The sequence below is a fragment of the Gorilla gorilla genome, chromosome 14 (genome assembly GCF_029281585.2).
Source record: "Gorilla gorilla gorilla isolate KB3781 chromosome 14, NHGRI_mGorGor1-v2.1_pri, whole genome shotgun sequence".
NCBI classification, from domain to species: Eukaryota; Metazoa; Chordata; class Mammalia; order Primates; family Hominidae; genus Gorilla; species Gorilla gorilla.
This window is the reverse complement of record NC_073238.2, coordinates 8,510,538-8,534,678: the sequence shown is the minus strand read 5'-3', so window position 1 is coordinate 8,534,678 and position 24,141 is coordinate 8,510,538.

Here is a 24,141-nt window from a genome sequence, read left to right as displayed (position 1 = left end):
GGTGACAGACCGTTGTCTCTGATCTGCCAAAGGGGGCATTTTGACCTCATAACTCTACACTGGTCACCCAGGTGGCAGACCCTTGTCTGTGATCTGCCTAAGGGAGCATTGTGACATCATAACACTGCACTTGTCACCGAGAGGACAGGCCCTTGTCTGTGATCTGACAAAGGGGGCATTTTGACATCATAACTCTGCACTAGTCACCGTGGTGACAGACCCTTGTCTGTGATCTGCCTAAGGGGCCATTGTGACATCATAACTCTGCATTAGTCACCCTGGTGACAGACCCTTGTCCGTGGTCTTCCTAAGGGGGCATTGTGACATCATAATTCTGCACTGGTCACCCAGGTGACTGACCGTTGTCTTTGATCTGCCTAAGAGGGAAATGTGACATCATAACTCTGCACTGGTCACCCAGGTGACAGACCCTTGTCTGTGATTTTCCTAAGGTGTCATTGTGACATCATAACTCTGCGCTGGTCACCCAGGTGACAGACTCTTGTCCGTGATCTGCCTAAGGGGGCATTGTGACATCATAACTCTGCACTGGACACCCAGCTGACAGACCCTTTTCTATGATCTGCCTAACGGGGCATTGTGACCTCATAACTCTTTACTGGTCACCCAGGTGACAGGCCCTTGTCTGTGATCTGCTACGGGGGCATTTTGACATCATAACTCTGCACTGTTCACCCAGGTGACAGACCCTTCTCCGTGATCTGCCTAAGGGGTCGTTGTGTCATCATAACTCTGCGCTGGTCACCCTGGTGAGAGACCATTGTCCATGATCTGAATAAGTGGGCATTGTGACATCATAACTCTGCACTTGTCACCCAGGTGACAGATCCTTTTCTGTGATCTGCCTAAGGGGGCATTGTGACATCATAACTATGCACTGGTCACCCAGGAGACAGACCCTTGTCTTTGATCTCTCTAAGGGGGCATTTTGACATCATAACTCTGCACTGGTCACCCAGCTGACAGACCATTTTCTGTGATCTGCCTAAGGGGGCATTGTTGCATCATAACTCTTCACTAGTCACCGTGGAGACAGACCCTTGTCTGTGATCTGCCTCAGAGGGCATTGTGACATCATAACTGAGCAGTGGTAACCCAGGTGACGTACCCTTGACTGTGATCTGCCTAAGGGGTCATTGTGACATCATAACTGTGCACTGGAAACACAGGTGACATTCCTCTGACTGTGATCTGCCTAAGGTGGCATTGTGACATCACAACTCTGCAGTAGTCACGCAGGTGACACACCCTTGTCTGTGATCTGCCTAAGGGGGCATTGTGACATCAGAACTCTGCTCTGGTCACCGAGGTGACAGACCGTTGTCTCTGATCTGCCAAAGGGGGCATTTTGACCTCATAACTCTACACTGGTCACCCAGGTGGCAGACCCTTGTCTGTGATCTGCCTAAGGGAGCATTGTGACATCATAACACTGCACTTGTCACCGAGAGGACAGGCCCTTGTCTGTGATCTGACAAAGGGGGCATTTTGACATCATAACTCTGCACTAGTCACCGTGGTGACAGACCCTTCTCTGTGATCTGCCTAAGGGGGCATTGTGACATCATAATTCTGCTCTGGTCACCCAGGTGACAGAACCTTGTCTGTGGTCTGCCTAATGGGGCATCGTCACATCATAACTCTGCATTGGTCACCCAGGTGACACACCCTTATCTCTGATCTGCCTAAGTGGGCATTGTGACATAATAACTCTGCACTGGTCACCCAGGTGACAGACCCTTGTCTTTGATCTGCCTAAGGGGGCCTTGTGACATCATATCTCTGCACGGGTCACCCAGGTCACATAATCTTGTCTGTGGTCTGCCTAAGGGGGCATTGTTACATCATAACTCTGCACTGGTCAGGGTGGTGACAGACCCTTGTGTGTGAACTGCCTATGGGGGCATTGTGACATCATAACTGCGTTGGACACCCAGGTGACAGACGCTTGTCTGTGATCTGCCTAAGGGGGCATTGTGACGTCATAACCCTGCGCTGGTCACCCAGGAGACAGGCACTTGTCTGTGATCTGCCGAAGGGGCATAGTGACATCAAAACTCTGCACTGAAAACCCAGGTAACAGACCCTTGTCTTTGATCTGCGTAAAGGGGCATTGTGCCATCATAACTCTGCACTTGGCACCCAGCTGACAGACCCCCGTATGTGATCGGCCTAAGGGGGCATTGTTATACCATAAATCTGCACTGGTCACCCAGGTGACAGACGGTTGTCTGTTATCTGCCTAAGGGGGCATTGTGACATCATAACTATGCACTGGAAACCCAGGTGACAGACCCTTGCATTTGATATGCTTAAGAGGGCATTGTGACATCATAACTCTGCACTGGTCACTCAGGTTAAAGACCTTTGTCTGTGAACTGCCTAACGCGGCAATGTGACATCATAACTCCGCACTGGGCACGCAGGTGACAGGCCCTTGTCCGTGATGTGCATAAAATGCATTGTGACATTAAAACCTTGCACTATTCACCGAGGTGACAAGCCCTTGTCTGTGATCTGCCTAAGGGGGCATTGTGACATCATAATTCCGCACTGGGTACCCCGGTGACAGGCCCCTGTCTGTGATCTGCCTAAGGGGGCATTGTGACATCTTAACTCTGCACAGGACACCAAGGTGACAGACCCTTGCCTGTGATCTGCCTAAGGTGCCATTGTGACATCATAACTCTACACTGGTCACCCAGGTGACAGACCCTTGTCCATGGTCTGCCTAAGGGGTCATTGTGACATCATAATTCTTCACTGGTCACCCAGGGGACTGACGTTGTCTTTGATCTCCCCAAGGGGGAAATGTGACATCATAACTCTGCACTGGTCACCCAGGTGACAGACCCTTGTCTGTGATCTGCCCAAGGGGTCATTGTGACATCATAACTCCGCGCTGGACACACAGGTGACAGATGCTTGTCTGTGATCTGCCTAAGGGGGCATTGTGACATCATACCTCTGCGCTGGTCACCCAGGGGACAGGCCCTTGTCTGTGATGTGCCTAAGGGGCATAGTGACATCAAAACTCTGCACCGAAAACCCAGGTAACAGACCCTTGTCTTTGATCTGCCTAAGGGGGCATTGTGACATCATAACTCTGCACTTGTCACCCAGGTGACTGGCCCTTGTCTGTGATCTGCCTAATGGGGCATTGTGCCATCATAACTCTGCAGTGGGCACCCAGGAGACAGACCCTTGTCTCTGATCTGCCAGAGGGGGCGTTATGATATCATAAGTCTGCACTGGTCACCCAGGTGACAGACCGTTGTCAGTGATCTGCCTAAGGGGGCATTGTGACAGCATAACTATGCACTGGAAACCAAGGTGACAGACCCTTGACTTTGATATGCCTAAGGGGGCATTGTGACATCATAACTCTGCACTGGTCACTCAGGTTAAAGACCCTTGTCTGTGATCTGCGTAACGCGGCATTGTGACATCATAACTCTGCACTGGGCACCCGGGTGACAGGCCCTTGTCTGTGATGTGCATAAGGGGCATTGTAACATTATATCCTTGCACTGTGCACCCAGGTGACATGCCCTTGTCTGTGATCTGCCTAAGGGGGCATTGTGACATCATAATTCCGAACTGGGTACCCCGGTGAAAGGTCCCTGTCTGTGATCTGCCTAAGGGGGCATTGTGACATCTTAACTCTGCATGGGTCACCCAGGTGACAGACCCTTGTCTGTGATCTGCCTAAGGGGGCATTGTGACATGATAACACTGCACTGGTCACCGTGGTGACAGACCCTTGTCTGTGATCTGCCTAAGGGGCCATTGTGACATCATAACTCTGCATTAGTCACCCTGGTGACAGACCCTTGTCCGTGGTCTTCCTAAGGGGGCATTGTGACATCATAATTCTGCACTGGTCACCCAGGTGACTGACCGTTGTCTTTGATCTGCCTAAGAGGGAAATGTGACATCATAACTCTGCACTGGTCACCCAGGTGACAGACCCTTGTCTGTGATTTTCCTAAGGTGTCATTGTGACATCATAACTCTGCGCTGGTCACCCAGGTGACAGACTCTTGTCCGTGATCTGCCTAAGGGGGCATTGTGACATCATAACTCTGCACTGGACACCCAGCTGACAGACCCTTTTCTATGATCTGCCTAACGGGGCATTGTGACCTCATAACTCTGTACTGGTCACCCAGGTGACAGGCCCTTGTCTGTGATCTGCTACGGGGGCATTTTGACATCATAACTCTGCACTGTTCACCCAGGTGACAGACCCTTCTCCGTGATCTGCCTAAGTGGTCGTTGTGTCATCATAACTCTGCGCTGGTCACCCTGGTGAGAGACCATTGTCCATGATCTGAATAAGTGGGCATTGTGACATCATAACTCTGCACTTGTCACCCAGGTGACAGATCCTTTTCTGTGATCTGCCTAAGGGGGCATTGTGACATCATAACTATGCACTGGTCACCCAGGAGACAGACCCTTGTCTTTGATCTCTCTAAGGGGGCATTTTGACATCATAACTCTGCACTGGTCACCCAGGTGACAGACCATTTTCTGTGATCTGCCTAAGGGGGCATTGTTGCATCATAACTCTTCACTAGTCACCGTGGAGACAGACCCTTGTCTGTGATCTGCCTCAGAGGGCATTGTGACATCATAACTGAGCAGTGGTAACCCAGGTGACGTACCCTTGACTGTGATCTGCCTAAGGGGTCATTGTGACATCATAACTGTGCACTGGAAACACAGGTGACATTCCTCTGACTGTGATCTGCCTAAGGTGGCATTGTGACATCACAACTCTGCAGTAGTCACGCAGGTGACACACCCTTGTCTGTGATCTGCCTAAGGGGGCATTGTGACATCAGAACTCTGCTCTGGTCACCGAGGTGACAGACCGTTGTCTCTGATCTGCCAAAGGGGGCATTTTGACCTCATAACTCTACACTGGTCACCCAGGTGGCAGACCCTTGTCTGTGATCTGCCTAAGGGAGCATTGTGACATCATAACACTGCACTTGTCACCGAGAGGACAGGCCCTTGTCTGTGATCTGACAAAGGGGGCATTTTGACATCATAACTCTGCACTAGTCACCGTGGTGACAGACCCTTCTCTGTGATCTGCCTAAGGGGGCATTGTGACATCATAATTCTGCTCTGGTCACCCAGGTGACAGAACCTTGTCTGTGGTCTGCCTAATGGGGCATCGTCACATCATAACTCTGCATTGGTCACCCAGGTGACACACCCTTATCTCTGATCTGCCTAAGTGGGCATTGTGACATAATAACTCTGCACTGGTCACCCAGGTGACAGACCCTTGTCTTTGATCTGCCTAAGGGGGCCTTGTGACATCATGTCTCTGCACGGGTCACCCAGGTCACATAATCTTGTCTGTGGTCTGCCTAAGGGGGCATTGTTACATCATAACTCTGCACTGGTCAGGGTGGTGACAGACCCTTGTGTGTGAACTGCCTATGGGGGCATTGTGACATCATAACTGCGCTGGACACCCAGGTGACAGACGCTTGTCTGTGATCTGCCTAAGGGGGCATTGTGACGTCATAACCCTGCGCTGGTCACCCAGGAGACAGGCACTTGTCTGTGATCTGCCGAAGGGGCATAGTGACATCAAAACTCTGCACTGAAAACCCAGGTAACAGACCCTTGTCTTTGATCTGCGTAAAGGGGCATTGTGCCATCATAACTCTGCACTTGGGACCCAGCTGACAGACCCCCGTATGTGATCGGCCTAAGGGGGCATTGTTATACCATAAATCTGCACTGGTCACCCAGGTGACAGACGGTTGTCTGTTATCTGCCTAAGGGGGCATTGTGACATCATAACTATGCACTGGAAACCCAGGTGACAGACCCTTGCATTTGATATGCTTAAGAGGGCATTGTGACATCATAACTCTGCACTGGTCACTCAGGTTAAAGACCTTTGTCTGTGAACTGCCTAACGCGGCAATGTGACATCATAACTCCGCACTGGGCACGCAGGTGACAGGCCCTTGTCCGTGATGTGCATAAAATGCATTGTGACATTAAAACCTTGCACTATTCACCGAGGTGACAAGCCCTTGTCTGTGATCTGCCTAAGGGGGCATTGTGACATCATAATTCCGCACTGGGTACCCCGGTGACAGGCCCCTGTCTGTGATCTGCCTAAGGGGGCATTGTGACATCTTAACTCTGCACAGGACACCAAGGTGACAGACCCTTGCCTGTGATCTGCCTAAGGTGCCATTGTGACATCATAACTCTACACTGGTCACCCAGGTGACAGACCCTTGTCCATGGTCTGCCTAAGGGGTCATTGTGACATCATAATTCTTCACTGGTCACCCAGGGGACTGACGTTGTCTTTGATCTCCCCAAGGGGGAAATGTGACATCATAACTCTGCACTGGTCACCCAGGTGACAGACCCTTGTCTGTGATCTGCCCAAGGGGTCATTGTGACATCATAACTCCGCGCTGGACACACAGGTGACAGATGCTTGTCTGTGATCTGCCTAAGGGGGCATTGTGACATCATACCTCTGCGCTGGTCACCCAGGGGACAGGCCCTTGTCTGTGATGTGCCTAAGGGGCATAGTGACATCAAAACTCTGCACCGAAAACCCAGGTAACAGACCCTTGTCTTTGATCTGCCTAAGGGGGCATTGTGACATCATAACTCTGCACTTGTCACCCAGGTGACTGGCCCTTGTCTGTGATCTGCCTAATGGGGCATTGTGCCATCATAACTCTGCAGTGGGCACCCAGGAGACAGACCCTTGTCTCTGATCTGCCAGAGGGGGCGTTATGATATCATAAGTCTGCACTGGTCACCCAGGTGACAGACCGTTGTCAGTGATCTGCCTAAGGGGGCATTGTGACAGCATAACTATGCACTGGAAACCAAGGTGACAGACCCTTGACTTTGATATGCCTAAGGGGGCATTGTGACATCATAACTCTGCACTGGTCACTCAGGTTAAAGACCCTTGTCTGTGATCTGCGTAACGCGGCATTGTGACATCATAACTCTGCACTGGGCACCCGGGTGACAGGCCCTTGTCTGTGATGTGCATAAGGGGCATTGTAACATTATATCCTTGCACTGTGCACCCAGGTGACATGCCCTTGTCTGTGATCTGCCTAAGGGGGCATTGTGACATCATAATTCCGAACTGGGTACCCCGGTGACAGGTCCCTGTCTGTGATCTGCCTAAGGGGGCATTGTGACATCTTAACTCTGCATGGGTCACCCAGGTGACAGACCCTTGTCTGTGATCTGCCTAAGGGGGCATTGTGACATGATAACACTGCACTGGTCACCGTGGTGACAGACCCTTGTCTGTGATCTGCCTAAGGGGCCATTGTGACATCATAACTCTGCATTAGTCACCCTGGTGACAGACCCTTGTCCGTGGTCTTCCTAAGGGGGCATTGTGACATCATAATTCTGCACTGGTCACCCAGGTGACTGACCGTTGTCTTTGATCTGCCTAAGAGGGAAATGTGACATCATAACTCTGCACTGGTCACCCAGGTGACAGACCCTTGTCTGTGATTTTCCTAAGGTGTCATTGTGACATCATAACTCTGCGCTGGTCACCCAGGTGACAGACTCTTGTCCGTGATCTGCCTAAGGGGGCATTGTGACATCATAACTCTGCACTGGACACCCAGCTGACAGACCCTTTTCTATGATCTGCCTAACGGGGCATTGTGACCTCATAACTCTGTACTGGTCACCCAGGTGACAGGCCCTTGTCTGTGATCTGCTACGGGGGCATTTTGACATCATAACTCTGCACTGTTCACCCAGGTGACAGACCCTTCTCTGTGATCTGCCTAAGGGGTCGTTGTGTCATCATAACTCTGCGCTGGTCACCCTGGTGAGAGACCATTGTCCATGATCTGAATAAGTGGGCATTGTGACATCATAACTCTGCACTTGTCACCCAGGTGACAGATCCTTTTCTGTGATCTGCCTAAGGGGGCATTGTGACATCATAACTATGCACTGGTCACCCAGGAGACAGACCCTTGTCTTTGATCTCTCTAAGGGGGCATTTTGACATCATAACTCTGCACTGGTCACCCAGGTGACAGACCATTTTCTGTGATCTGCCTAAGGGGGCATTGTTGCATCATAACTCTTCACTAGTCACCGTGGAGACAGACCCTTGTCTGTGATCTGCCTCAGAGGGCATTGTGACATCATAACTGAGCAGTGGTAACCCAGGTGACGTACCCTTGACTGTGATCTGCCTAAGGGGTCATTGTGACATCATAACTGTGCACTGGAAACACAGGTGACATTCCTCTGACTGTGATCTGCCTAAGGTGGCATTGTGACATCACAACTCTGCAGTAGTCACGCAGGTGACACACCCTTGTCTGTGATCTGCCTAAGGGGGCATTGTGACATCAGAACTCTGCTCTGGTCTCCCAGGTGACAGACCCTTGTCTGTGATCTGCCTAACGGGGCATTGTGACATCATATCCCTACACTGGTCACCCAGGTGACAGACCCAGGTTTGTGATCGGTCTAAGGCGGCATTGTGACATCATAACTCTGCACTCGTCACCCAGGTGACAGACCCCTGTCTGTGATTTGCCTAACCGGGCATTGTGACATCATATCTCTACACCGGTCACCCAGGTGACAGACCCTTGTCTGTGATCTGCCTAAGGGGGTATTGTGACCTCATAACTCTGCACTGGTCATGCAGGTGACAGACCGTTGTCTGTGATCTGCCTAAGGGGCATTTTGACATCATAACTCTGCTCTCGTCACCCAGGTGACAGACCCCTGTCTGTGACCTGCCTAACCGATCATTGTGACATCATATCTCTACACTGGTCTCCCAGGTGACAGGCCCTTGTCTGTGATCTGCCGAAGGGGGCATTGTGACTTCATAACTCTACACTGCTCACCCAGGTGACTGACCCTTGTCTCTGATCTGCGTAAGTGTGTATTGTGACATCATAACTCTGCAGTGGTCACACAGGTGACAGACCTTTGTCTGTGATCGGCCTAAGGGGGCATTATGGCATCATAACAGTGCACTGGTCACCCACGTGACAGACCCCTGTCTGTGAACTGCCTAAGGGGTTATTGTGACATCATAACTCTGCACTGGTCACCCAGGTGACAGACCCTTGTCTGTGATCTGCCCAAGGGGTCATTGTGACATCATAACTCCGCACTGGACACACAGGTGACAGATGCTTGTCTGTGATCTGCCTAAGTGGGCATTGTGACATCATACCTCTGCGCTGGTCACCCAGGGGACAGGCCCTTGTCTGTGATGTGCCTAAGGGGCATAGTGACATCAAAACTCTGCACCGAAAACCCAGGTAACAGACCCTTGTCTTTGATCTGCCTAAGGGGGCATTGTGACTTCATAACGCTGCACTGGTTACCTACGTGACAGTCCCCCGTTTGTAACCTGCCTAAAGGGGCATTGTGACATCATAACTCTGCACCGGGAACCCAGGTGACAGGCCCTTGTCTGTGATGTGCCTCAGGGGGCATTGTGACACCATAACTCTGCACTGGTCACAGCGGTTACAGACCCTTATGTATGCTCTACCTAAGGGGGCATTGTGACATCATAACTCTGCACTGGGCACCCAGGTGACAGGCCCTTGTCTATTATATGCCTAAGGGGGCATTGTGACATCGTAACTCTGCACGTGTCACACAGGGGACAGGCCCTTGTATGTGATCTGCCTAAGGGGGCATTGTGACATTCTAACACTGCACGGGTCCCCCAGGTGACAGACCCTTGTATGTGATCTGCCTAAGGGGGCATTGTGAGATCATAACTCTGCACAGGTCACCCAGGTGACAGGCACTTTTCTGTGATCTGCTAAGAGGGCATTGTGACATCATAACTCTGCACTGTTCACCCAGGTGACAGATCATTCTCCGTGATCTGCCTAAGGGGTCGTTGTGTCATCATAACTCTCTGCTGGTCACACTGGTGAGAGACCATTGTCCGTGATCTGAATAAGTGGGCATTGTGACATCATAACTCTGCATTTGTCACCGAGGTGGCAGTCTCTTGTCTTTGATCTCCCTGTGTGGGCATTGTGACATCATAACTCTGCACTGATCACCCAGTAGACAGATCCTTGTTTGTGATCTGCCTCCGGGGGCATTGTGACATCATAACTCTGCACTCGTCTCCCAGGTGTCAGACCCTTGTCTGTGATATGCGTAAGGGGGCATTGTGACAACATATCTCAGCTCGGGTAACCCAGGTGACAGACCCTTGTCTCTGATCTGCCTAAGTGTGTATTGTGACTTCATAACTCTGCACTGGTCACACAGGTGACAGACCCTTGTCTGTGATCGGCCTAAGGGGCATTGTGACATCATAACTCTGCACGGGTCACCCAGGTGACAGACCCTTGTCTGTAATCTGCTTAAGGGGGAAATATGACATCATAACTCTGTACTGGTCACCCAGCTGTCAGACCCTTGTCTGTGATCTGCCTCAGGGGGCATTGTGATATCACAACATTGCACAGGTTACCCTGGTGTCAGACCCTTGTCTGTGATCTGCCTGAGGGGGCATTGTGACATCATAACTGTGCCCTGCTCACCCAGGTGACAGGCGCTTGTCTGTGATCTGGCTAACTGATCATTGTGACATCATAACTCTGCACTGGTCACCCAGGTGATAGGCCCATATCTGTGAACTGCCTAAGGGGGCATTGTGACATCATAACTCTGCACTGATCAACCAGTTGATAGGCCCTTGTCTGTGATCTCCCTAAGGTGGCATTGTGACTTCACAACTCTGCACTGGTTACCCACGTGACAGTCCCTTGTTTGTAACCTGCCTAAGGGGGCATTGTGACATCATAACTCTGCACCGGGCACCCAGGTGACAGGCCCTTGTCTGTGACCTGCCTAAGGAGGCATTATAACATCATAACTCTGCACTTGGAAACCAGGTGACAGACCATTGTCTGTGATCTGCCTAAGGGGTCATTGTGACATCATAACTCTGCATTGGTCACCAAGGTGGGAGACCATTGCCTGTGATTTGCCTAAGTGGGCGTTGTGACATCATAAATCTTCACTGTTCACCAAGGTGACAGACCCTTCCTGTGAACTGCCAAAGGTTGCATTGTGACATCATTACTCTGCACTGGTCACCCAGGTCACAGACCCTTGTCTGTGATCTGCCTAAGGGGGCATTGTGACATCATAACTCTGCACTGGTCACCCAGGTGACAGACCCTTGCCTGTGATCTGCCTAAGTGGGAATTGTGACATCATAAATCTGCATTGGTCACTGCGGTTACAGTCCCTTATGTATGATCTGCCTAAGGGGTCATTGTGACATCATAACACTGCACTGGTCACCCAGGTGACAGACCCTGCTCTGTGAACTACCTAAGGGGGCATTGTGGCATTATAAATCTGCACTGGTCACCCAGATAACAGACCCTTGTCTTTGATCTGCCTAAGGGGGCATTGTGACACCATAACTCTGCACTGGTCACCCAGGTGACAAACCCTTGTCTGTGATCTGCCAAAGGGGGCACTGTGACATCATAACTCTGCACGGGTCACCCAGGTGACAGACCCTTGTCTGTGATTTGCCTAAGGAGGCATTGTGACATCATAACTCTGCACTGGTCACCCAGGTGACAGTCCCTTGTCTGTGAACTGCCTAAGGGGGCATTGTGGCTTTATAACTCTGCACTGGTCACCCAGGTGACAGACCCTTGTCTTTGATCTGCCTAAGGGGGCATTGTGACATCATAACTCTGCACGGGGTACCCAGGTGACAGACCCTTGTCTGTTATATGCCTAAGGGGGCATTGTGACATCATAACTCTGCACGGGGTACCCAGGTGACAGACCCTTGTCTGTTATCTGCCTTAGGGGGCATTGTGACATCATAATTCTGCATGAGTCACCCACGTGACAGGCCCTTGAAAGTGATCTGCTTAAGGGGTCACTGTGACATCATAACTCTGCACTGGTCACCCAGGTGACAGACCCTTGTCAGTGATCTGCCTAAGTGGGCATTGTGACATACTAAGTCTGCACTGGGGACCCAGGTGACAGTCCCTTGTCTGTGAACTGCCTAAGGGGGCATTGTGGCTTTATAACTCTGCACTGGTCACCCAGGTGACAGACCCTTGTCTTTGATCTGCCTAAGGGGGCATTGTGACATCATAACTCTGCACGGGGTACCCAGGTGACAGACTCTTGTCTGTTATCTGCCTAAGGGGGCATTGTGACATCATAACTCTGCATGTGTCACCCACGTGACAGGCCCTTGAAAGCGATCTGCTTAAGGGGTCACTGTGACATCATAACTCTGCACTGGTCACCCAGGTGACAGACCCTTGTCAGTGATCTGCCTAAGTGGGCATTGTGACATAGTAAGTCTGCACTGGGGACCCAGGTGACAGGCCCTTGTCTGTGATCTGCCTAAGGGGGCATTGTGACATCGTAACTCTGCACTGGTCACCCAGGTGACAGACCCTTGTCTGTGGTCTGCCTAAGTGGGCATTGTGACATGATAACACTGCACTTGTCACCCAGGAGACAGACCCTTGTCTGTGATCTGCCTAAAGGGGCATTGTGACACCATAACTCTGCACTGGTCACTGCGGTTAAAGACCCTTATATATGATCTACCTAAGGGGGCATTGTGACATCATAACTCTGCACTGGTCACCCAGGTGACAGACCCCTGTCTGTGAACTGCCTAAGGGGTCCTTGGGATATAATAACTCTGCACTGGTCACCCAGGTGACAGACCCTTCTTTGTGATCTGCCCAAGAGGGCATTGTGACATCATAATTCTGTTCGAGGCACCCAGGTGGCAGACTCTTTTCTGTCATCGGCCTAAGGGGGCATTGTGACATCATAGCTCTGCACGGGTCACCCAGCTGAAAGACCTTTGTCTTTGATCTAAGGGGGCATTGTTACATCATAATTCTGCACGGGTCACCCAGGTGAGAGACTCTTGTCTGTGATCTGCCTAAGGGGGCATTGTGACATCATAAGTCTGCTCGAGTCACCCATGTGACAGGCCCTTGAATGTGATCTGCCTAAGGGGCATTGTGACATCATAACTCTGCATTGGTCACCCAGGTGACAGACACCTCTCTGTGATCCGCCTAAGGGGGCATTGTGACATCATAACTGAGCACTGGTAACCCAGGTGATGTACCCTTGACAGTGATCTGCCTAAACTGGTATTGTGACATCACAACTCTGCACTGGTCACCCAGGTGACGGATCCTTGTCTGTGAACTCCCTAAGGGTGCATTGTGACATCATAACTCTGCACTGGTCAGCCAGGAGACAGACCCTTGTCTTTGATCTGCCTAAGGGGGCATTGTCACATCATAACTCTGCACGGGGCACCCATGTGACAGGCCCTTGAATGTGATCTGCCTAAGGGGGCATTGTGACATCATAACTCTGCATTGGTCACCCAGGTGACAGACCCTTCTCTGTGATGTGCCTAAGGAGGCATTGTGACATCATAAGTCTGCACTGGGCACCCATGTGACAGGGCTTTGTCTGTGATCTGCCTAAGAGGGAATTGTGACTTCATAACTCTGCACTCGTCACCCAGGTGAGAGACCCTAGTCTGTGATCTGCCTAGGGGGTCATTGTGACATTATAACCCTGCACTGCTCACCCTGGTGACAGACCCTTGTCTGTTATCTGCCTAAGGGGGCATTGTGACATCATAACACTGCATTGGTCACCAAGGTGACAGACCATTGTCTGTGATCTGCCTAAGGGGGCGTTGTCACATCATAAATCTGCACTGATCACCCAAGTGACAGACCCTTCTCTGTGAACTGCCTAAGGGGGCATTGTGACATCACAACTCTGCACTGGTCACCCAGGTGACAGACCCTTGTCTGTGAACTGCCTAAGGGGGCGTTGTGACATTATAACTCTGTACTGGTTACCCAGGTGACCGACCCTTGTCTGTGATCTGCCTAAGGGGGCATTGTGACATCATACATCTGCACTGGACACCCATGTGACAGGCCACTGTATGTGATCTGCCTAAGGGGGCATTGTGACATCATAACTCTGCAAAGGACACCCAGGTGGCAGATCCTTGTCTTTGATCTGCCTAAGGGGGCATAGTGACATTATAACTCTACACTGGTCAGCCACGTGACAGACCCCTGTGTTTGATCTGTCTAAGGGGGCATTGTTACATCATAAATCTGCACGGGGCACTCAGGTGACAGACTCTTGTCTGTGATCTGTCTAAGGGGGCATTGTGACATCATAATTCTGCTTGAGTCACCCATGTGACAGGCCCTTGAATGTGATCTGTCTAAGGGGTCATTGTGACATCATAACACTGCATTGGTCACCAAGGTGACATACCCCTCACTGTGATCTGCCTAAGGGGGCATTGTGACATCATAACTCTGCACTGGTCACCCAGGTGACAGACCCTTGTCTGTGATCTGCCTAAGGGGGCATTGTGACATCATAACACTGCACTTGTCACCCAGGAGACAAACCCTTGTCAGTGATCTGCCTAAGTGGGAATTGTGACATCATAAATCTGCACTGGTCACTGCAGTTACAGTCCCTTATGTATGATCTGCCTAAGGGGTCATTGTGACATCACAACTCTGCACTGGTCACCCTGGTGACAGACCCTGCTCTGTGAACTACCTAAGGGGGCATTGTGGCATTATAAATCTGCACTGGTCACCCAGATGACAGACCCTTGTCTTTGATCTGCCTAAGGGGGCCTTGTGACATCATAAATCTGCACGGGGTACCCAGGTGACAGACCCTTGTCTGTTATCTGCCTAAGGGGGCATTGTGACATCATAACTCTGCACGTGTCACCCACGTGACCGGCCCTTGAAAGTGATCTGCTTAGGGGGTCACTGTGACATCATAACTCTGCACTGGTCACCCAGGTGACAGACCCTTGTCAGTGATCTGCCTAAGTGGGCATTGTGACATAGTAAGCCTGCACTGGGGACCCAGGTGACAGGCCCTTGTCTGTGATCTGCCTAAGGGGGCAATGTGACTTCCTAACTCTGCAATGGTCACCCAGGTGAAAGACCCTTGTCTGTGATCTGCCTAAAGGGGCATTGTGACATCATAACTCTGCAATGGTGACCCAGGTGACAGACCCTTTTCTGTGATCTGCCTAATGGAGTATTGTGACAACATAACTCTGCACTGGTCAGCCTGGTTACAGACTATTTTCCACTATCTGCCTATGGGGGCATTGTGACATCATAACTCTGCACTGGTTACCCAGGTGACAGACCGATTTCTGTGATCTGCCTAAGGGGGCATTGTTCGATCATAACTCTTCACTAGTCACCGAGGTTACAGAACCTTGTCTGTGATCTGCCTAAGAGGGCATTGTGACATCATAACTCTGTCCTGGTAATCCAGGTGACGTACCCTTGTCTGTGATGTGCCTAAGGGGGCATTGTGACATCATAACTGAGCACTGGTAACCCAGGTGACGTACCCTTGACCGCCTAAGGAGGTTTTGTGACATCACAACTCTCCACTGGTCACCCAGGTGACAGCCCCTTGTCTGTGAACTCCCTAAGGGGGCATTGTGACATGATAACTCTGCACTGGTCACCCAGGTGAGAGACCCTTGTCTGTCATCTGCATAAGGGGGCACTGTGACATCATAACCCTGTATGGGTCACCCAGGTGACAGACCCTTGTCTTTGATCTGCCAAAGGGTGCATTGTGACATCATAATACTGCATGGGTCACCCTGGTGACATACCCTTGCCTTTGATCTACTTAAGTGGTCATTGTGATATCATAACTCTGCACTGGTCACCCAGGTGGCAGAACCTTGTCTGTTATCTGCCTAAGGGTGCATTGTGACATCATAACTCTGCACTGGGCACCCAGGTGACAGACCATTGTCTGTGATCTGCCTAAGGGGGCATTGTGATATCATAACCCTGCACTGGTCACCCAGGTGAGAGACCCTTGTCTGTAAACTGCCTAAGGGGCCATTGTGACATTATAGGTCTGCACTAGTCACGCAGGTGACAGACCCTTGTCTGTGATCTGCCTAAGGGGGCACTGTGACATCATAACACTGCACTGGTCACCCAGGTTACAGACCCCTGTCTGTGAACAGCCTAAGGGGTCATTGTGAAATCATAACTCTGCACTGGTCACCCAGGTTACAGACCTTTGACTGTGATCTGCCCAAGGGGGCATTTTGACATCATAACTCTGCACGAGGCACCCAGGTGGCAGACCCTTGTCTGTGATCTGCCTAAGGGGGCATTGTGACATCAAAACACTGCACGGGTCACCCATGTGACAGGCCCTTGAATGTGATCTGCCTAAGAGGGCATTGAGACATAATAAATCTGCACTGGTCCCCAGGTGACAGACCCTTGTCTTTGAGCTGCCTAAGGGGGCATTGTGACATCATAACTCTGCATTGGTCACCGAGGTGGCAGACTCTTGTCTTTGATCTCCCTGTTTGGGCATTGTGACATCATAACTCTGCACTGATCACCCAGTAGACAGACCCTTGTTTGTGATCTGCCTAAGAGGGCATTGTGACATCATAACTCTGCACGTGTCTCCCAGGTGTCAGACCCTTGTGTGTGATATGCGTAAGGGGGCATTGTGACAACATATCTCAGCACGGGTCACCCAGGTGACAGACCCTTGTCTCTGATCTGCCTAAATGTGTATTGTGACTTCATAACTCTGCACTGGTCACCCAGCTGTCAGACCCTTGTCTGTGATCTGCCGCAGGGGTATAGTGATATCACAACACTCCACGGGTCACCCAGGTGACAGACCCTTGTCTGTAATCTGCTTAAGGGGGAAATATGACATCATAACTGTGCCCTGGTCACCCAGGTGACAGGCGCTTGTCTGTGATCTGGCTAAGTGATCATTGTGACATCATAACTCTGCACTGGTCACCCAGGTGATAGGCCCATGTCTGTGATCTGCCTAAGGGGGCATTGTTACATCATAACTCTGCACTGATCAACCAGTTGACAGGCCCTTGTCTGTGATCTACCTAAGGTGGCATTGTGACTTCATAACTCTGCACTGGTTACCCACGTGACAGTCCATTGTTTGTAACCTGCCTAAGGGGGCATTGTGACTTCATAACTCTGCACTGGGCACCCAGGTGACAGGCCCTTGTCTGTGATCTGCCTAAGGGGGTATTATAACATCATAACTCTGCACTTGAAACCCAGGTGACAGACCATTTTCTGTGATCTGCCTAAGGGGTCATTGTGACATCATAACTCTGCATTGGTCACCAAGGTGACAGACCAATGTCTGCGATTTGCCTAAGTGGGCGTTGTGATATCATAAATCTGCACTGGTCACCCAGGTGACAGACCCTTCCTGAGAACTGCCTAAGGGGGCATTGTGACATCATTACTCTGAACTGGTACCCCAGGTCACAGACCCTTGTCTGTGATCTGCCTAAGGGGGCATTGTGACAAAGTAACTCTGCACTGGTCACCCAGGTGACAGGCCCTTGTCTGTGATCTGTCTAAGTGGGCATTGTGAATTCATAACTCTGCACAGGACACCCAGGTGACAGGCCCTTGTCTGTTATCTGCCTAATGGGGGCATTGTGACATCATAACTCTGCACTCGTCACCCAGGTGAGAGACCCTTGTCTGTGATCTGCCTAAGGCGGAACTGTGACATCATAACTCTGCACTGGTCACCCAGGTGACAGACCCTTGTCTGTGGTCTGCCTAAGGGGGCATTGTGACATCATAACACTGCACTTGTCACCCAGGAGACAGACCCTTGTCTGTGATCTGCCTAAGGGGGCATTGTGACATCATAACTCTGCACTCATCACCCAGGTGAGAGACCATTGTCTGTGATCTGCCTAAGGCGGAACTGTGACATCATAACACTGCACTGGTCACCCAGGTGACAGACTCTTGTCTGTGGTCTGCCTAAGGGGGCATTGTGACATCATAACACTGCACTTGTCACCCAGGAGACAGACCCTTGTCTGTGATCTGCCTAAGGGGGCATTGTGACACCATAACTCTGCACTGGTCACCGCGGTTACAGACCCTTATATATGATCTACCTAAGGGGGCATTGTGGCATCATAACTCTCCTCTGGGCACCCAGGTGACAGGCCCTTGTCTTTGATCTGCCTTAGGAAGCACTGTGACATCATAACTCTGCACGGGGCACCCAGGTGACAGGCCCTTGTCTATGATATGCCTAAGGGGGCATTGTGACATCGTAACCCTGCACGGGTCACACAGGTGAGAGGCCCTTATATGTGATCTCCCTAAGGGGGCATTGTGACATTATAACGCTGCACGGGTCCCCCAGGTGACAGACCCTTGTCTGTGATCTGCCTAAGGGGGCATTGTGACATCATAACTCTTCACGGGTCAGCCAGGTGAGAGACCCTTGTCTTTGATCTGTCTAAGGGGGCATTGTTACATCATAATTCTGCACAGGTCACCCAGGTGACAGACTGTTGTCTGTGATCTGCCTAAGGGGGCATTGTGACATCATAAGTCTGCTCAAGTCACCCATGTGACAGGCCCTTGAATGTGATCTGCCTAAGGGGCATTGTGACATCATAACTCTGCATTGGTCACCCAGGTGACAGACACCTCTCTGTGATCCACCTAAGGGGGCATTGTGACACCACAACTGAGCACTGGTAACCCAGGTGACGTACCCTTGACAGTGATCTGCCTAAATTGGTATTGTGACATCACAACTCTGCAATGGTCACCCAGGTGACAGACCCTTGTCTGTGAACTCCCAAAGGGTGCATTGTGACATCATAACTCTGCACTGGTCAGCCAGGTGACAGACCCTTGTCTTTGATCTGTCTAAGGGGGCATTGTCACATCATAACTCTGCATTGGTCACCCATGTGACAGACCCTTGTCTGTGACCTGCCTAAGGGGGCATTGTGACATCATAAGTCTGCACTGGGCACCCAGGTGACAGACCCTTGTCTGTGGTCTGCCTAAGGGGGCATTGTGACATCATAACACTGCACTTGTCACCCAGGAGACAGACCCTTGTCTGTGATCTGCCTAAGGGGGCATTGTGACACCATAACTCTGCACTGGTCACCGCGGTTACAGACCCTTATATATGATCTACCTAAGGGGGCATTGTGACATCATAACTCTGCACGGGGCACCCAGGTGACAGGCCCTTGTCTATGATATGCCTAAGGGGGCATTGTGACATCGTAACTCTGCACGGGTAACACAGGTGACAGGCCCTTGTATGTGATCTGCCTAAGGGGGCATTGTGACATCATAACTCTGCACGGGTCAGCCAGGTGAGAGACCCTTGTCTGTGATCTGCCTAAGGGGGCATTGTGACATCATAAGTCTGCACTGGGCAGTGAGGTGACAGGCCCTTGTCTGTGATCTGCCTATGTGGGCATTGTGACATCATAACTCTGCACTGGTCACCCAGGTGACAGAACCTTGACTGTGATCTGATTAAGGGGGCATTGTGACATCATAACTCTGCTCGGGTAACCCATGTGACAAGCCCGTGAATGTGATCTGCCCAAGGGGTCATTGTGACATCATAATTCTGCACTGGTAGCCCAGGTGACAGACCCCTGTCTGTGATCTGCCTAAGGAGGCATTGTGACATCATAAGTCTGCACTGAGCACCAAGGTGACAGGCCCTTGTCTGTGATCTGCCTAAGGTGGCATTGTGACATCATAACTCTGCATGTGTCACCCACGTGACAGACCCTTGAAAGTGATCTGCTTAAGGGGTCACTGTGACATCATAACTCTGCACTGGTCACCCAGGTGACAGACCCTTGTCAGTGATCTGCCTAAGTGGGCATTGTGACATAGTAAGTCTGCACTGGGGACCCAGGTGACAGGCCCTTGTCTGTGATCTACCTAAGGGGGCACTGTGACTTCCTAACTCTGCACTGGTCACCCAGGTGAAAGACCCTTGTCTGTGATCTGCCTAAAGGGGCATTGTGACATCATAACTCTGCAGTGGTGACCCAGGTGACAGACCCTTTTCTGTGATCGGCATAATGGAGTATTGTGACTACATAACTCTGCACTGGTCAGCCTGGTTACAGACTTTTTTCCACTATCTGCCTATGGGGGCATTGTGACATCATAACTCTGCACTGGTTACCCAGGTGACAGACCGTTTTCTGTGATCTACCTAAGGGGGCATTGTTCGATCATAACTCTTCAGTAGTCACCGAGGTGACAGACCCTTGTCTGTGATCTGCCTAAGAGGGCATTGTGACATCATAACTGTGCCCTGGTAATCCAGGTGACGTACCCTTGTCTGTGATGTGCCTAAGGGGGCATTGTGACATCATAACTGAGCACTGGTAACCTAGGTGACGTATCCTTTACTCTGATCTGCCTAAGGTGGTATTGTGACAACACAATGCTGCACTGGTCACCCAGGTGACAGACACTTGTCTGTGAACTCCCTAAGGGGGCATTGTGACATGATAACTCTGCACTGGTCACCCAGGTGAGAGGCCCTTGTCTGTCATCTGCATAAGGGGGCACTGTGACATCATAACCCTGCACGGGTCACCCAGGTGACAGACCCTTGTCAGTGATCTGCCAAAGGGTGCATTGTGACATCATAATTCTGCATGGGTCACCCTTTTGACATACCCTTGCCTTTGGTCTACTTAAGTGGTCATTGTGACATCATAACACTGCACTGGTCACCCAGGTGACAGACCCCTGTCTGTGAACTGCCTAAGGTGTCATTGTGACACCATAACTCTGCACTGGTCACCCAGGTGACAGACCCCTGACTGTGATCTGCCCAAGGCGGCATTGTGACATCATAACTCTGCACGAGGCACCCAGATGGCAGACCCTTGTCTCTGATCTGCCTAAGGGGGCATTGAGACATCAAAACACTGCACGGATCACCCATGTGACAGGCCCTTGAATGTGATCTGCCTAAGGGGGCATTGAGACATAATAAATCTGCACTGGTCCCCTGGTGACAGACCCTTGTCTTTGAACTGCCTAAGGGTGCATTGTGACATCATAACTCTGCATTGGTCACCGAGGTGGCAGACTCTTGTCTTTGATCTCCCTGTGTGGGCATTGTGACATCATAACTCTGCACTGATCACCCAGTAGACAGACCCTTGTTTGTGATCTGCATAAGGGGGCATTGTGACATCATAACTCTGCACGCATCTCCCAGGTGTCAGACCCTTCTCTGTGATATGCGTAAGGGGGCATTGTGACAACATATCTCAGCACGGGTAACCCAGGTGACAGACCCTTGTCTCTGATCTGCCTAAGTGTGTATTGTGACTTCATAACTCTGCACTGGTCACACAGGTGACAGACCCTTGTCTGTGATCGGCCTAAGGGGCATTGTGACATCATAACTCTGCACGGGTCACCCAGGTGACAGACCCTTGTCTGTAATCTGCTTAAGGGGGAAATATGACATCATAACTCTGTACTGGTCACCCAGGTGTTGGACCCTTGTCTGTGATCTGCCGCAGGGTGCATTGTGATATCACAACACTGCACGGGTCACCCTGGTGTCAGACCCTTGTCTGTGATCTGCCTGAGTGGGCATTGTGACATCATAACTGTGCCCTGGTCACCCAGGTGACAGGCGCTTGTCTGTGATCTGGCTAAGTGATCATTGTGACATCATAACTCTGCACTGGTCACCCAGGTGATAGGCCCATGTCTGTGATCTGCCTAAGGGGGCATTGTTACATCATAACTCTGCACTGATCAACCAGTTGACAGGCCCTTGTCTGTGATCTCCTTAAGGTGGCATTGTGACTTCATAACTCTGCACTGGTTACCCACGTGACAGTCCATTGTTTGTAACCTGCCTAAGGGGGCATTGTGACATCCTAACTCTGCACTGGGCACCCAGGTGGCAGACCCTTGTCTGTCATCTGCCTAAGGGGGCATTATAACATCATAACTCTGCACTTGAAACCCAGGTGACAGACCATTGTCTGTGATCTGCCTAAGGGGTCATTGTGACATCATAACTCTGCATTGGTCACCAAGGTGACAGACCATTGTCTGCAATTTGCCTAAGTGGGCGTTGTGACATCATAAATCTGCACTGGTCACCCAGGTGACAGACCATTGTCTGTGATCTGCCTAAGGGGTCATTGTGACATCATAACTCTGCATTGGTCACCAAGGTGACAGACCATTGTCTGCAATTTGCCTAAGTGGGCGTTGTGACATCATAAATCTGCACTGGTCACCCAGGTGACAGACCCTTCCTGTGAACTGCCTAAGGGGGCATTGTGTCATCATAACACTGCCCTGGTCACCCAGGTGACAGACCATTGTCTGTGATCTGCCTAAGGAGGCTTTGTGATATCATAACCCTGCACTGGACACCCAGGTGAGAAACCCTTGTCTGTAAACTATCTAAGGGGTCATTGTGACATTATAACTCTGCACTAATCACGCAGGTGACAGACCCTTGTCTGTGATCTGCCTAAGGTGGCATTGTGACATCATAACTCTGCAGCTGGCACCCAGGTGACAGTCCCTTGTCTTTGATCTGCCTAAGGGGGCATTGTCACATCATAATTTTGCACGGGGCACCCAGGAGACAGATCCTTGTCTGTGATCTGCCTAAGAGGCCATTGTGACATCATAACTCTGCACGCATCTCCCAGGTGTCAGACCCATGTCTGTGATATGTGTAAGGGGGCATTGTGACACCATATCTCAGCATGGGTCACCCGGGTAACAGACCCTTGTCTCTCATCTTCCTAAGTGTGCTGTGTGACATCATAAATTTGCACTGGTCACACAGGTGGCAGAACCTTGTCTGTGATCTGATTAAGGGGGCAATATGACGTCATAACTCTGTAGTGGTCACCCAGGTGACAGGCCCTTGTCTGTGATCTCCCTAAGGGGGCATTGTGAATTCATAACTCTGCACTGGTATCCCACGTGACAGGCCCTTGTTTGTAATCTGCCTAATGGGACATTGTGACATCATAACTCTGCACTGGGCACCAAAATGACAGGCCCTTGTCTGTGATCTGCCTAAGGGGGCATTGTGACATCATAACTCTGCACTTGGCACCCAGGTGACAGGCCATTGTCTATGATCTCCCTAAGGGGGCATTGGGATATCTTAACTCTGCACGGGAAAAACAGGTGACAGGCCCTTGTCTGTGATCTGCCTAATGGGGGCATTGTGACATCATAACTTTGCACTCGTCACCCAGGTGAGAGACCCTTGCCTGTGATCTGCCTAGTGGGGCATTGTGACATCATAACTCTGCACTGCTCACCCAGGTGACAGACCCTTATCTGTTATCTGCCTAAGGGGGCGTTGTGACATCATAACTCTGCACTGGTCACCCATGTGACAGACCTTTGTCTGTGATCTGCCTTAGGGGGCATTGTGACATCATAACACTGCACTTGTGACCCAGGAGACAGACCCTTGCCTGTGATCTGCCTAAGGGGGCATTGTGACATCATAATTCTGCACGGGTCACCCATGTGACAGACCCTTGTCTGTGATCTGCCTAAGGGGGCATTGTGACATCATAAGTCTGCACTGGGCATCGAGGTGACAGGCCGTTGTCTGTGATATGCCTAAGGGGGCATTGTGACTTCATAACTCTGCACTGGTCACCACGGTTACAGACACTTATGTATGATCTGCGTAAGGGGGCATTGTGACATCATAACTCTGCACTGGCCACCCAGGTGACAGACCATTGTCTGTGATCTGCCTAAGGGGGCATTGTGACATCATAAGTCTGCACTGGGCACCGAGGTTACAGGCCGTTGTCTGTGATATGCCTAAGGGGGCATTGTGACTTCATAACTCTGCACTGGTCACCCAGGTGAAAGACCCTTGTCTTTGATCTCCCTAAGAGGGCATTGTGGCATTATAACTCTGCAATGGTCACCCAGGTGACAGACGCTTTTCTGTGATCGGCCTAATGGGTTATTGTGACATCATAACTCTGCAGCGGTCAGCCTGATTACAGACCCTTGTCCACTATCTGCCTAAGGGGGCATTGCGATATCATAACTCTGCACTGGTTACCCAGGTGACCGACCCATGTCTGTGATCTGCCTA